This window comes from Saccopteryx bilineata, chromosome 2, assembly GCF_036850765.1.
Source record: "Saccopteryx bilineata isolate mSacBil1 chromosome 2, mSacBil1_pri_phased_curated, whole genome shotgun sequence".
NCBI lineage: Eukaryota > Metazoa > Chordata > Mammalia > Chiroptera > Emballonuridae > Saccopteryx > Saccopteryx bilineata.
Genome location: NC_089491.1, coordinates 297001583 through 297018260, shown reverse-complemented (window position 1 = coordinate 297018260; position 16678 = coordinate 297001583). Strand labels below are relative to the sequence as shown.

General features: G+C 44.6%; 1 protein-coding gene across 1 annotated transcript in view; it reads right to left on the bottom strand.

The window, feature by feature from the left end:
• LPGAT1 (lysophosphatidylglycerol acyltransferase 1) overlaps positions 1-16181 on the bottom strand; it is a 114997-nt gene extending 98816 nt beyond the window's left edge. The window contains exon 1 of the mRNA XM_066261421.1: positions 16087-16181. The gene's annotated coding sequence lies outside the window, so the exon portion shown is untranslated. The remainder of the gene's footprint in view (positions 1-16086) is intronic.
• Positions 16182-16678: the final 497 nt, after the last annotated feature.

The following is a 16678-nucleotide window of genomic DNA, read 5'->3' as shown; positions in this document are numbered from 1 at the left end:
ATTTTGATGGAGAGTTACATTCAAATGTATAAAAAGCAGATATTGAATTTCCTCAAAAGCAAACCACCTTTAGCATTTCTGCTCCTTCTCCTCTCCTCCTCCTCCAGTGAGAATGGGCAGTGAGGAAGAGAGAAGAGGGGGGTGGAAGTTGAAGCCAGACAGGCCTGGCTCTGACAGACTTGGAATCAGGCCCCGGCATAGTTGGGAAAATAGCAACTGAAAAGATCTTCTGAGAGACACAGCTGATGCTCTCAGTCCTTGGTAACCTTCCTTTTAGTGTTCCGCGGGTGCGGCAGCTTGTTTGTGGGGGAGTGCACTGAAATCTCAGGCCTATCACAGTGTTAGAGAGGTTAAAAGGTAGAGCATAAACAGAGATACTGTTAGAGAATTCATGCCATTCTAAGAAAGACCTGAATGTTATTCTCTGCAAAATAACAAACCTAAAACCCCAGAAGAATAAGACAGCAATCTCCCATAGGAAATATGGATTCCTAGAATTATGGAATATGGCATGGAAGACTTTGGTTGTTTTGGGGGGAAAAAGACATACCTCTAATGTTATGCAACTTGTCCTCATTGCTCAAGGGATGGTTTGAAGTTCTAATTTCAAAATTATCCAAACTTGTTGCTTTCTCTCTTAATAGAGTGGCCTGCTTTGGGCCACTCTATTATTCAATTGCAGGATTACCAATGAGTGGGCAAAGGAAAGGGAGAGAAAGATGGACTCACTTTCCAATAGAAATTTTGATGAAAGAATGGGGAAGAGGCCCTGGCTGGAACGTTTCATTGGTTAGAGCAACAGCCTGAAGCGCAGAGGTTGCCAGTTTGATTCCTGGTCAGGGCATATATAGGAACAGATTGATGTTCCTGTCTCTCTCTCTCTCCCTCCCTTCCTCTCTGGCTAAAATCAATAAATTAAGAAAAAAAAAGAATGGGGAAGAGGATGAAATCACTGGGTCAAATTAGTTTCATAGCTTAGTAGAGTGCTTCACACACCCATGACTGAAAGAATACTTGGAACCAGAATGGAGATTCCCTTGGTTCATTAGGATGGTTTGTTTGACTAGAGTATCAATTAAACATACATAGATCGTCTCTCCCCTGATGGTTTATAATATAAAGATTGGAGCACATGCAGCCATATTCATGGTAACTGGAACACAGATAGGCTAAAGAGATGACTACAGTTATCCAGGGAAGGCAGACTGAAAACCCCCTCTTCTACCTTGTCCCTTAAGCCATCACATATGCTGTAATCAATCTCCCCATAAACCTCACCCAAAGTCTACTCCAGAGGATTTCTGAATGAAAAGAAATCTGTCCTTAGAATTAAGGCACGGTACTTGCCAGGAATCTTGGTTACTGAACAGACAGCATTAATAATATTAATAATATAGACACTCCCTATTTTTTTCCTTTTAATAGAGGCAGAGATAGACAGGGGCAGACAGACAGGAACGGAGAGAGATGAGAAGCATCAATCATTAGTTTCTCGTTGCACGTTGTGACTTACTAGCTGTTCATTGATTGCTTTCAAGCATGTGCCTTGACCGCGGGCCTTCAACAGGCCGAGTAATCCCCTGCTGGAGCCAGCGACCTTGGGTCCAAGCTGGTGAGCTCTTTACTCAAGCCAGATGAGCCCGCGCTCAAGCTGGCGACCTCGGGGTCTCGAACCTGGGTCCTTCCGCATCCCAGTCCGACGCTGCACCACCACCTGGTCAGGCTAGACACTCCCTATTAAGTGTGCTAAAGGTGGCAATTCATGGAAATAGTCTACATGATTCCTGATATATCCATCTAACCTCTAGGAGCACAGTTCATACTCAAGTAGTCCCCAGTGCTGATAAAATGAGTGTCTGGCCGACCCAAACTGTAGGGGTAAATACTTTTGATTTCATGGGTCTGGAAACCTAATTTCATTTTATCTTAGCAGGTTCCATGATGCTTCCAAGGGCAACCCTGATGTTGTCATGAGGAGCTGGAAGGCCCACCTCATCCCCTTTCCATCCACAGGATCAGAGAGTTGTTTAGTAGCCTCTACTCTGTCAGTCCTGGCCTCATTCCCTCTGCCTCTGCAGTTCCCAGCACATCACAGCTGGGTCCACGGCTTAAGCCTACACCCAGTCCTAGCTGCTCTTCCTCACATCCAATTCTGGAGCCCACTCAAGTGGAGGCAGGGAGTTTGTCCTAGTTTATTCAGGGTGTTATAAGAGATAGCATACACGGGGTGGCTTATAAATAGCAAGAATTTATTTCTCTGGAGGTTGTTCTGGAGGTTGGGAAGTCCAAGATCAAGTCGCCAGCTGATTCAGGGTCTGGTGAGAGCCCACTTCCTGCTTAACAGACTGCCATCTTCTCATTCTGTCCTCACATGACTGAACGGGCCAGGGAGCTCTCCGTAGCCTCTTTTATAAGGGCACTGATCCCGTTCACGAGGGCTCTGCTCTTGTAACTTAATCACTTCCCAAATGCCCTACCTCCTAATACCATCACACTGGGGGTTAGAATTTCAACATATGAGTTTGGGGAGGACACAAACATTCAGTCTACAGAACAGTTCAGTACTTACAGGCTTAGTCTTGCCTTACAGCCTCATCTCATGGGGCTGAGAAGTAAGTCTACTCTCCAAGACTGGAGTCTGGCTCCCTAGTTATGGCTGTTGGGTGCCTGTGCGACCTGCCCATTGCCTGGTTTCTTTGATTCCTGGGCTGCCTTGGGACTCAGTATTCCTGAAGAATTCATGGAGGATAATTGTACTGACCTATGAGGCACACCCCCACAACCCCTAGTCCTAAATTTTGACCAGTTATCCTTCCCAAAATTCAGTGCTGAGGCTAGAAATCAAAGCTACTTATTTCATGACCAGAGTCATGAATCTACAGACTTTGAGTTTGGACTACAATCTCAATTTCCTCATGTGGCATTCCCTGCCTGCCTCCAGCTTACCTCCCACTGCCAAGTTTTCTGAAATCTTGATTAAGGTAACTAGGCCCTGCGGGCCTTGTGCCTGCTCTGCCCAGCTGGGCCTTCGTCCAAAGAACTTCGCTGCAGCCAGAAAAGACCCAGAGGTAGATTTCTTGTAAAGCTTGCTCAGGTTGCTTAAACTTCAGGGCCCCCGTGAACACTGGGAGATGGAAAATATTATAGGTAGAAAGAGAAAGCCCAGTTGTTATCAAGAAGAATTTTTGCTGATAAAAATTGTCCACAGTGATCTCAAAAGAAAGAGATAGGAATCTCCAAGTCACCACTATTTTGTTGTGATTTCTTTATTCATTCTAAGTGAATAGTCATTTTGTAACTAATTTTGGAATATGTATTCTATTTCTAAAAGAGAGTCCCCCAAGTTTTATAAGCTTCATGCCCACAAGGTCTGGACCTGCTCTAGGAAGACCCATGCCTAAGCCCCATATCCAGGAGCTATGATTTCATTGATCTGGGGCAGTAGATCTCAGCTGAGATTTTTTTTTTTCCCCTAGAGGATATCTGGCAATGTCTGGAGGCAATTTTGGTTTTCACAGCTGAGAGTGGAGGGGGCGATATGCTATTGGCCTCTCATGGATAAAGCCCAGGGATGCTGCTAAACATCTTACAAATCAGGACACCCTTCCACAACAAAGAATTAACTGATCAAGAACATCGATCATGTCACAGATGAGAAGCCCTGATCTAGGAAGGGGACTCTGAGCATCAGCATAGTTCAGAAGCTTCCCAGTCCATTTGAATACACAGTGCATTGAGAATAACAGTTCTTAAGATAATAATAATAGCGAACCTTTATGACTGAGTACTTACCACGGGCCAGTCACTGTTCTAAATGAATTAGCTTGTTTAGTCTTTGGAATAAGCTTATGAGATAAGTACTATCATTGTTCCCATTTTACAGATGCAGTAACTGAGGTATAAAAATATCAAGAAATGTGTCCTGGGATTCAACCACCAACAGTTGGGCTCCAAAGCCTGAGCTGTTAACTAGTCTCGCATACCTGAACCTCCTTGGCTGACTTACTTTATCCAGCTAAGATCTCTATGGGAGAAGGGAGGGAAGGTTCCTGGTGGCTCCCACAGCCACACTCCTCTGTCTGCCCCATCAAGTGGGAATGAAAGCGAAAAAAGGACTCAAAGTAGGTACAGTTGAGTTGGAGGGAGTATAGAACCACTTTGAACTGTGTGCCTAAGGATAGTCTCCTCATTTGGGGTATTTGTTCCAGTTTCTCAGATATCTCCATGTCTGGTTCAATTTGCTAGATGTAATTTCTCAAAATGCAAGTGTGATCCAGAAGCAGCAGACCCACGTTTGGGTATGAGTTCTAAAATAAAAGTGCTTTGGCCCATTAGACTGTGAGTAAGTAATAGCGGTTGTTGTCATCACCACCATCTCCAGAGCAGCAGTGGGCTGGGTGGCAGGGTCCCTTTTATAGACGGCTCTCTTTAATCGAAAGCCACGCCAAACAGCTGTCAGAAACGCTGACTACCACCAGACTGGGGAAAGTACTGCCAAACGAGAGGAATGCAGACAAGTTCTGTGGCAAAATGGGAGAAATATGTAACCTGAAATGACTCTTTCTTTACTCAGTGTAACAAAATGCTCAAGAAAGTAGCAGTGCATTTGGAGTTCTTGGTACAATTTCACAAAACCTAGATGAAGAGGCCAGTTTCTGCCTTCAGGGCAGGCAGTGTGGAGGGGATAAGACAAGACGCAAGTATTTCTGCAATAAAATAGGCCATGGAAAGAGGTACCATAAAGGGCTGTCGCCAGCTTGGACGAGAACCCCAAGCCCTGCGTGAGAATCATGGCCATGGCCAACTCCTCGGTTTCAGCCTGGCAAGACCCTGAGCAGAGAATGCAAGTGTGCCCTGCTTGGACCTCTGATTCACAGAACTGTGAGATAGTAAAATCGCATTGATTAGAACTACTAAGTTTGTGATAATTTTTTTATACAACCATAGAAAATGAATACAATAAATTACATTGATTGGTTTTGGAATGCTAAAGCAATCTGGCATAAACGCTATTTAGTCACGAAGTATTATCCTTTTGTATATGGCTAGAGTTGGTTCGCTGAAATTTTGGTTGAATTGGTTCTACATATTCATGAGGGACATGGTTTGAGGTGAAAGTGAGGAGAAATTTGACGGAGAAAGAAATGGAAGATGAGAAAGGAAGACATTACAGACAAGAGAACAAAATTAATAAACGGGAAAATGTCAGAGTAGGTTTGGGAAACGACCCAGAGTTCAATTCGGCTGAATAACCGCCCACAGGAAGTCACGTGGTGGGGAACGTGTCTGGACAACTAGAGAGCAGACTGCATCCTTCCCTTGGGAGACGATTCAAGAGCCACTGCAGTTGCTGAGGGGCATAGCTAATGAGCAAGCCAGAAGCATTGTGTAGTTTGAAGTGCGCAAGGCAGAGCCTGGGGGTCAGTACAGAGGCCCTTGCAATTGTCTGATTCGAGGTCTTGAGGGCCTGAATCTGGCCATGGAAAGGCGAGGAGAGGAAGCAAGAGATGGAAGAGGAAACCTGCCCCTGAGCACTCAGCCTAGATGTTCAGTGGGCTCTACTCCCTCTTTAGACACCTACAGACGTCTACGGCCATACCACCCTGAACGCGCCCAATCTCGTCTGATCTCGGAAGCTAAGCAGGGTCGGGCCTGGTTAGTACTTGGATGGGAGACACCTAAAGACATCAGCAGAGCTTATTCCGTCATCTGGGGATTGGAACCAACCAATGAAGGCAAATCTGGGTGGGACGACTGGTCAGCTGGAGATCCAGCTCCTTGTGTCCCTGCTAGATCCATGGTTGACCCCAGAGAGCAGTTATTACAGCTTGTCATGAAGCGCCTCTTGGGCTATGGTCCCAGTACAGGATCAGAAGCGGAGGCTGACAGGAGGGACTTCCCTGAAGGAAGCCATCACAAGCCTGAAGCTCATCCTATTGCAGAGGTGGAAGGGAAAGGATCAGGCTTGGGGGAATGGAGCATATTGGGCATTATTTTCTTGATCCCTGGCTGTGTACAGGCTCCGTAGGAGACCCCATATCTGTGAGTGCTCTGGGCAGTCACCCCACAATGTCCTCCAGGAAACTGCCCTTTAACTGCATTCATTCTCCAGAGGATAGCTTTTGGTTTCACAGAAGAGGCAGTTTCCAATAATGAAATGCCAGCATCAGCCAGGAGTGAAAAAGTGCATCAGCTAGCTTATCTGACCCTCCTCCTTATGGGCACAGGACAGGTATCCCTAGGGAGGGGGAAATGATGGGCTGAGATGGACTGCTGAGGAGAGGCGAGAGCACATTCTGAGACTGAACCAAAGAAGTGGCCAATGGGGATGGGCGTGTGAGGGCCCTGGGGTGACACTTGCAATGAGGTGAGACTCCAGTTCACAGAGTAGCTCAGGACCCACTCTCACGCTCAGTGTAGCATTCCATCACATTCTCTTCTGAAGTGGTTTTGAATCATGTCCACTCATTCTTTCACCTGCCTCCCTTCAATTGGTGAAGGGAGCTTGAGTCCCCTTCCCTTGGTTATGGGCTGAACTTAGTGACTGCTTCTAATGAACAGAACATGGCAGGAGTAGCTGTGGCCACTTAAAGACATTGTGCCTCCCATCTTGGTCACTCTCTCTGGATCACTTTCTTGGAGGAAGCCAGGTACCATGTCATGAGGAGAGGTCTGTGTGGCATGGAACTGAGACTATGAGTTTAGCTATGTGAGAAATGGAACTTCCATTTCCTGACCGTTACATCCTGACCGTAACCTCACAAGGGACTCTGAGTAGAACCATCCTGTTAAGCTGCTCTAGAATTCCTGACCAAAAGAAACTGAGATAATACATGTTTGTTGTTTTAAGCAACTAAATTTTGTGGTAATTTGTTAAGCAGTGATAGAGAACTATTACACATTCTAATCAGTTTCAATTAGCTGTGTAAGGTCAATGTAGTTCAGTAGCTCTTGTCATGGAAGGGCCTAGCAAACAAAAATTATCAAGTAAGTCCTTGCAGAATGGCGTGGCTGGTTAGAGCACTGTCCCAATATGCAAAGGTTGCTGGTTCAATCCCCAGTCAGGGCAAGTACAGCAACAGACAGATGTTTCTGTCTCTTTCTCCCTTCTTCTCTCTCTAAAATCAATCAATAAAAAAATAAAATAAAAAAGATTATTGAGTAAGACCAATCTCTGTATTTCACAGGCAGGAAAATGAGGTCCCATCTGCAAAAGGGCTAAAGCGCTTTGCTTTATTTGTTTAATTTTGCCTGCTCAAAGTAATGCTTTTGAATTACAGCATAAAAAGTTGTGTGTTGGAGCTCACAAATTTATGCAAAACACTGACTGGGAGGGAAACCATTATTCAGCTTCTGAACAGCAGCGTTTTGCCTTGCCTGAGGATAGAATGTCAGGGGGTGTAACTGAGCAGGAATATTAACTGGGAAAAGGGACATGTTACTGCTTGGGCGGTAAATCCATGGAAAAGCTGTTTCCCTTTGCCTGGAAACAGCTCAAACAGAAAGATAAATCTCAAAACTGATGACAATACCCTTGGCCTTGCCAGAGAGTGGGCCATCACTTTCTCATCCACTCTGATCCCGGAAAGGTGACTCTGAGTTCACCAGTCTTGACATGATGCTTCAAAAACGTGTGAACAACCAGGCTTGATAGGAACAAAATATTTTGAAAACGAGAGGCACTGTCTTAGCAAAGTGCCATCTAGACTCAGAATTCTGGGCTCACCTGGAATGGGTTTGTTCCTGGACCAGAAGGGGATTGCTCAGTTGGGTAAGCCAGTCATGAGCAGGGCAGTCAGTAACCATACCTGAAAGGTCCCCACAGGCAGCTCTCTATCAGCACTAGCAGGGGTTTTCTGAGCCCGAGGAGACCGTGAAATATTGGAGGTGGACGTGAGTGATCACTGGGACTGTGCTGGGGAAGGTGGGACTCCATCATTTTAGTTCTTTTCCTAGGGCAGGGCAGGCAGGGGTTAAAGGGTTTGCACAGTCTGGGGACCTCAACTTCCTCAGGAAGTTTTCCTCTTTCCCTATCAGAGGTGATCCCTCCACACTCTGAATGCTCCTTCTACTACATCTGTACATTCAGTACAGCACCATGATGTCATGTCATGCTTTGTACTGTCATGTTAACTCCCTCGTGGTGTGTCACTCACAGCTGCAGGGACACAGCACGAATGTCCCCAGCTTCTGGGACTGTTGTCTGCTGAAAGCTCACAGCTGGGTCCCTCCCATAAATTTCCCTCCACAGAAGGGAAGTTTTGTCCAAGTTTATTTTCCCTCCTTGGGGGAAGCCTGCGTGCAATGACATTCAATAGAGAGTGCAAAGGCACCTCTCTTGCCTCAATTCAGGACACCTCTGCAGGGCCATCTCCACTTCAGAGCTCCCGTGGGCTCGGCTGAGGCTGTTGTTGCATTCCAGTTCAACTCCCACCTCTGCCCTGTCCTGGCTTCCTCAGCCCCAAACAGTCCCCAGGAAAATTCCAGCTCCCAAATCTCCAGCTCAGACCCAGGGAACCTGAACCCCATGAGACTGGAAGCTTATTGAGGAAGGGGACTTGCTGCCACATTCTTAGTACCTACCAACCCCTCTTGTCCTGCTCCATCACCCTAGTATTCAGCACAGTGCTGCACAGAGTAACCCTCACCAGATTGCTGATGGATAGGGACCAGACAATGACTTGGACAAAGCCTGTCTCTTCACTTTTTCCCTTTACATCCAAAGTAAACACTGCATATCTTCTTGTCTCTAATATGCAAACATTTATAGAATTTACAGATAATATAAAAATATATAGTCTAAGGAATTACTTATGTAAAGTGTTTTCCAGGGAAATACACTTTTCAAACCCTGGAGAGTGTTAATTTTTAAAATGAAGAGGTGTAAGGCCCTGGCCCGGTAGCTCAGTTGGTTACGGCATCGCCCCAATACACCAAGGTTGTGGGTTCAATCCCCCATCAGGGCACACACAATAATCTACCAATAAATGCATAAACAAATTGATATTTCTCTCTCTCTTTCTTCCCCTCTCTAAAATCAATTAATAAAAATTTTAAATATGCCTGTCCTGTGGTGGTGCAGTGGATAAAAGCATCGACCTGGAACACTGAAGTCACCAGTTCAAAACCCTGGGCTTGCCTGGTCAAGGCACATATGACAAGCAACCAATGAACAACTAACGTGAAGCAACTATGAGTTGATACTTCTTGCTCCCGCCCCCACTCTGTAAAATCAATAAATAAAATCTTAAAAAAAAAGACTTATTTAAAAAAATAAAATAAAATGAAGAAGTATATAGCCTATGCTCACTTTAACTTTTCTGTTCCAGGTAAGGAGGTCTCGTGTAAGTCAAGAGCTGCATCATATAAATCAACAACCCATGCCCATGATTCTGCAGGCATTCTAGAAAGATCTATTTCCCGAGTCCTCCCTGTTCAGCTCAATGGTAATTTTGGCTAAGTGATTTTCAGTGGCAGTGCCTGTAGCCTAATTGGGGTTGTAATTCTGCTAATGGGTCCCAGTCAACATTCCCAGCAAGAGGTTTTGAGGCTTTGGCCCCAGGTGCCCAGGGAGTTGGCGTTTTACTCTTCTAAGGGCCTTCTGCTCTGCTTGATTAGCCTGTGGTCCCCTGTGTCATAGCTGCCCTCCCCAACACCCCAGGAGGATGCCATAGTACACCTGTTTGAACGGGATTATAGATTACAGGCACACCTCAGGGACATTTTGGAGTTGTTTCCAGATCACCATAATAAAGTTAGTCATATGAATTTTTTTATTTTCCAGTGCATAAAATGTTACATTTATGCTATATTATAGTCTATTAAGTGTGCAATAGTATTGTGTCTAAAAAAAATGTACCTACCTTAATTAAAAATACTTTATTGCTAAAACTCTAACCATAATCTCTAAACCTTCAGCAAATCCCAATCAGTTTGCAAGTGGAGGTTTTTACCTTTAATTTGTAAAAAAAAAAAAAAAAAAAAAAAAGCAATATTTGCAAAATGCAATAAGGCAAAGCACAATAAAATGAGGTCTGTCTGTACATAGACCCAGGAAGTAAAGGTTCTTTGTTGGACTGGTTAATATTTCTTTTGCAGCCCCAGGATTTAGCCCAGGGTTTGGTTTAGAAATGTGTGAATGAATAAATGAACATCAACAGAAACATGACTATTGCTCCCTGGGAAAGTAAAACCCCACAGCGGGTCAGTCTAGCAAGCAGGATGCCTTTCCACATTCTTTGCCCATAAGAAGCATCAGCCTGTGATCCTTAATTCTTCATTCAGAGAACAATGCCCTTTATAGATTTTCTTTTCTTTTTTTGACAGAGACAGAGAGAGAATCAGAGAGAGAGGGACAGATAGGGACAGACAGACAAGAAGGGAGAGACATGAGAAACATCAATTTTTTGTTGCGGCACCTTAGTTGTTCACTGATTGATTTCTCATATGTGCCTTGACCAGGGGGCTACAGCAGAGCGAGTGACCCCTTGCTCAAGCCAGTGACCTTGGGCTCAAGTCAGTAACCTTGTGCTTCAAGCCAGTGTTGGCTCAAGCTAACAATCATGGGGTCACATCTATGATTCCACGCTCAAGCCAGCAACCCTGCGCTCAAGCTGGTGAGCCCAGGCTTAAGCCGGTGACCTTGGGGTTTCAAACCTGGGTCTTAGGGCCTGGGACTGAAGCCCTTGAATCAATCGAGCCATGGCTGTGGGAAAGGAAGAGAGAGAGAGAGAGAGACAGAAAGGGGAGGGGAAGGGATACGGAAGCATATGATCACTTCTCCTGTATGCCTTGACCAGGAATCAAACCCAGGACATCCACACACCAGGCTGACACTCTACCACTGAGCCAACTGGCCTGAGCCTACACCATATTGTTTTATGCATTCATCAATAGATGAGCACTTAGGTTGTTTCCACATCTTTGGCTAATGTGAATAATGCTGCAATAAACACAGCAGTGCAGAAAGCTCTCTGAGATAGTGATTTCATCCCTTTGGATATATACCCAGAAGTGGGATTGCTGGACCATATAGTGGTTCTATTTTCAATTTTTTAAAGAACTACCATACTATTTCCCACAGTGCTTTTTCTACCAACAGTGCACAAGGGTTCCTTTCTCTTCACATCCTCACCAGGACTTTTATTTTAGTGAACTACTTCTGCTCCACCTTCTCCCCATGCCCTTCCCTTGCTCCTCAGTTACTGGTTCACTCAGCAATCAAGTACAGAGTGCCCACTGAAGGTCAGGCTCAGAGCCACCTCCTTGCGATACTGGAATCACACATCTGGGTGGTCCCCACCTTCAAGACCCCACAATGAAGGAGGCATGGAAGCGTGATGGAGTCAGTGCGATGATGGAAATGCCCATTCAAGAGAATGGAGGAGGAGCTCCAAACTCTAGGGGAGAGGAAAGGGACCGGGGCAGGTTTCCTAAGGCACAGATGCCTGCTGGGTCTTAAAGGATTAGTAGGCAATAGCCTGATGAAGATGAGAGGATGCAAATGTGCATTTATGATTCACCCAAGAAGGGTACTGTGGACTTGCTGGGTACCAGGCAAGGTTCTGGGTGCTGGGGAGACAGCGTACTGTGGACTTGCTGGGTACCAGGCAAGGTCTGGGTGCTGGGGAGATAGTGTGAACAAAATGGAAAGTTCCCCCTCATGAAGCTTTACTTCTAGTGGGAAGAAGCAGATAATAAGCAAAATCAGTAAGTAAAATGTATATTATGTTGGAATGGGATAAGTGACGTTACTGGTGGTGGTGAAGTGAACAAAGCAATGACCCCAGAATGATGAGGTTGCTGGTTCAAGACCCCAAGGCTTCTGGCTCTGAACATGAGATCATCAATGTGGAGTCACTCACATGAACAAGGGAATTGTCTATATGATCCCACAGCTCACCAGCTTAAGCCCTGATATCACTGGTGTGAAAATCTCAAGGATTCTGGCTTGGGCAAGGCACACATGAGAGCAGTCAATGAACAACTAGAGTGAAAGCAACTTTGAATTGATGCTTCTCACCTTCTCTCTCCCTTCCTCTGGCTCACTCTCAAAAAAAAAAAAAATAAGTGCTATATAGGGAAAAATAATCAAGGAAGAGGATCAGTACACATGTGTGGAAGGGGTTGGTTTTTAAGTTATTTTATTTTATTTTTTATTTATTTTTTTTACAGAGGCAGAGATAGACAGGGACAGACAGACAGGAATGGAGAGAGATGAGAAGCATCAATCATTAGTTTTTCATTGCGCGTTGTGACTTCTTAGTTGTTCATTGATTGCTTTCTCATATGTGCCTTGACCGCGGGCCTTCAGCAGACCAAGTAACCCCTTGCTGGAGCCAGTAACCTTGGGTCCAAGCTGGTGAGCTTTTTGCTCAAGCCAGATGAGCCCGCACTCAAGCTGGCGACCTCGGGGTCTCGAACCTGGGTCCTTCCACATCCCAGTCCGATGCTCTATCCACTGCGCCACCACCTGGTCAGGCAGGGGCTGGTTTTTAAAACACAGTAACTTTAATATGGTCACCAGGAACTGCTATGTAAATACCAACCCCTTTCATCTTCACTGTAGCTTTAATTATTAGCAAAGTGTTTGACATCTATTAGTGCATTTAATTTTTAAAACTATCCTGGCCCTGACAAGTTGGCTAAGTGGTAGAGTGTTGGTGGCCCAGTGAGTAGAAATCCTGGGTTCAATTCCTGGTCAGGGCACACAGGAGAAGTGACCATCTGCTTTTCCACCCCTCCCCCACTCTCTCTCTTCCCCTCCTGCAGCCATGACTCAATTAGTTCGAGCAAGTTAGCCCAGGGTGCTGAGGATGGCTCCATGGCCTTGCCTCAGGTGCTAAAATAGTTTAGTTGTCGAGCAACAGAGCAATGGTCCTAGATGGGTAGAGTATCACCCAGTCGGGGGTTTGTGGAGTATATCCCGATTGGGGAGCATGCAGGAGTCTGCCTCACTATCACCCATCTTCTCACTTAAAAAAAAAAGAAAAGAAATGTATTGTCTGTCTCATTGTTCTGGAAGCTGGAAGTCCCAGCTCAAAGCTGTTGGGAGGGTTGGCTGGCTCTTTCCGAGACCTCTCTACTTGGCTCATAGGTGGCCGTTTTCCCCACTGTCTCTTCACATGTCTTTCCTCTATTTGTCTGTCTCTGTCCAAATTCCCCCATTTTTTTATGACACCAGTCATATTGGACTAAGGCCCATCCTAATGACTTCATATTAACTTGATTATCTCTTTAAAACTCTATCTCCAAATAAGGTCACATTCTGAGGTCCTGGGGGTTAGGACTTCCACATATGAGCTGGGCCAGGTGGGGAGGTAGAGGGCCACAGTTCACCCATAACACTCCTCCAGTCACTGAACTTTAGGTTTCACAACCAAGACATGTAAGCTGGTACTGGCTGACTCAGTGAGGCTAGAAACACAAGAGAGCCTATGCTATGCATGAGTTACTCACAATTCATAAACCTGCTTACCTAGGATAATTTATCCAGGAGTGAAGGAGCTTAATGTGAAGGTTTCTACCTGACTCATTGAAAAGTCCATTTTTTTTTTTAAGAAAGGACCCAAAAGCTCTAGATTGAATTAGACTTTGATCCCAGGATCAGCTGCCTCTGAGTAACCCTGAAAAGTCTGGTAGTTTCATTTTAACAATAATCAAGGCTTGGGCCAACTATTAATGCAATGACTGAAAAAGTGGATAGAAGGAACAAGAGAGAAAAGACAAATTAGATGGGTATGAATGCAAGGAGAAGAAAGGAGGGTATTGGTTATTTCAGCAATTGCACCTTCTGGCTAGATTAAGGTGACATGTAAATATGCTTTGAAAGCTTAAAAGTGTTGGTCCTAGACAGTTGGCTCACTGTTGGCCTGGCGTGTACAAGTCCCAGGTTTGATTCCTGGTCAGGGCACACAGGAGAAGCGTCCATCTGCTTCACCATCCTTCCCCCTCGCCTTCCTCTCTATCTCTCTTTTCCACTCCTGCAACCATGGCTTGATTGATTTGAGCACATGGGTCCCAGGCACTGAGGATGCCTCCATGGAGCCTCCGCCTCAGGTGCTAAAAAATAGCTCAGTTCTGAGCATGGCTCCAGATGCGCAGAGCATCAACCCCCGATGGAAGTTGCTGGTGGATCCCAGTTGGGCACATTTAGGAGTCTATCTCCCCTCCTCTCACTTGAAAAAGAAAAAAAAAAAAGGAAAGAAAGGTTACAAGTTATCAATTGTAAAGTGTTCTTTTCTAAGGTAGAAATACAAGGCATGTTTTTTTTTTTCTTCGAACTGCCTTTTGACCCAGCTATCCCACTTTTAGGAATATACCCCAAGAACACCATAGCACTGTTTCAAAAGGAGAAATACACCCCCATGTTTATGGCAGCATTGTTCACAATAGTGAAGATCTGGAAACAGCCCAAGTGTCCATCAGTGGACGAGTGGATTAAAAAGCAGTGGTACATATACACAATGGAATACTATGGGGCCATGAAAAAGAAGGAAATCTTACCTTTTGTGACAACATGGATGGACCTGGAAACTATTATGTTAAGTGAAATAAGCCAGGCAGAGAAAGAAAAATATCATATGACCTCATTCATTTGAGGAATCCAATGAACAATGTGAACTGAGGAATGGAATTGAGACAGAGGAGAGATCAAAGGGACCAGAGGAAAAGAGGACAGAGGAAAAGGAGATGACAGGATGGGATAAAGCTGAAGGGAAGAGGGGAGGGAGATATTGGGAAGGGGACAAAGGAGATGTTGAGGGAAATATGGGGGAGGGGGGATGTATTCGGGCCAACACTAGAATCTATGTAAACACAATAAATTAAAATCAATTAAAAAAAAGAAAAAAAAAAGAAATACAGGCATGAACCTTTTGGAGACTGGTACTGCTGGGTTTTCTGGCAGACTGCTTTGTAGCCTTTCCCTCATTTAATTTTCTAGTACAAATAAAATATCATAACTCTTATGTGAGTCAACAGCATCCATTTTCATTGCTTTGAGGAGGCTGCTTTTTTTAATTAGCACGTGTGAAATTTTCCAAGTCACACTGACCTCCATGCTAACAACCTAACTGACAGTGTCCAGATTGGAATGTTCCACTTTCTCCTGAGGTCCAAGCAAACTTCCTGTTGAAGGCAAGACAGTTGGAACAGATGTCCCTAGCTCTCAGCTCTCAGATCTTATTTCTCACTCCTACCTTGATCTAAGACCCCTGAAAATAACAATTCAGCTGTGTTTGAGACCAGTGATTCTCAAAAGCTACCCAAGGCTCACCTGACGAGCCTCAAACTGACCCAAGAAAGCAAATCTTTCCTTTAGTCCTTTGGGACAAACTGTTTACAAATCCATACATTCCCATTTTTTGTACATCTAAGGCTTACTAATGGCTTGCTAAGTGAATTATTAAAGGTTAATCTAATTTGGAATTCATAGACCAAAAGCAACAAGCAACAAAATTTCATTAAGGATTCTAGATTAATATTCCACCAAAGAGCCCAGCTTCCAGGGAAAGTTCTGTTGGAGACTTGCCCACACATTGACATTCTCTGGACTGAAACTGTCATTAGTCTACTGTCAGCGTGGCCATGTGTGGGTCAAGGTCCCCAATTGCTACTATTTTTGTTTTTAATTATAACTCACCATTAACGCACCTTCATCATTAATAAATTAGTTGCGGTTTGTTTGGTTAACCTTAATTTTGGCTGGTATTGCATATTTGCTTCAACTGTATCTTTTGGCCTTTAACTTTCCAGTGATTATTCCTAAAGACAATTATGCATTGCAATTTGAGTATGAATCATTTATGCCCTAATTGCTAAAGCACATGTACACTTAACCCCCCCCCCGAATATACTTTACAATGGCCCCTTAACAGTGCCCATGGGTTATTTTTCCATTGGTACAGGAGAAAGAATAGGGTTAAAAGTGGGCTCAAGTAGAAAAAAAAAAAGATTGAAAGCCACTGTTTTTGACTCTAGGAATAAACAACTGGATATACTACCCATTTTACAAATAGCTTATAAATGGCATGTGCAAAGTCATCTCCTTTCGTAGATGCCTAGAAAATAATTATCTCCACTTACCTTTTCCAATACCCCCTCAGCTGCAGGCTCACTGCGGTTGTAGCAGGAAGCAGTGAAGTCTGAGGGATCAGGCAGGTGAGCAGTGACCAGGACTGGGAGCGGGCGGGGCTCTTCTGAGCAAAGGTTTCAGGGCAACTGTAAATATGAGTGGTAGAGTCACAAACAATGCCAAGCTCTGCAAATAGTGGCCACAGCTCCCAACAATCAGTTTCTGTGCAGGGTTGTGAGAACAGCTGGTTTGCACATCAGTAAATAGCCAGTGCCCAGGAAAGCACAAAGTGACTTTGGGAGGCTGGTCAACTGGGGTTTCTTTGGGGATCCAAATATTCAGGAATCCCCCAAAGTGGGTCTGGGCTGACTTAAAGCACAATTGAAGTCTCAAATACTCCCTCTTCTGTGGATCCCACTGAATTTTATTTGTATCTTTGTTGTAGCATTGTTTTCTGTCTTGCTTTATAGTGGTTTATAAAGGTCTAATTTCCTCACAGAGTTTGTTTCTTGGGGACAGGACCAGGTTTTACCCATCATTAGGAATCCTGGCTCACCAATGATTGGCTAAATAAATCACTTTGGACAAGCTAATTCTCTGAGC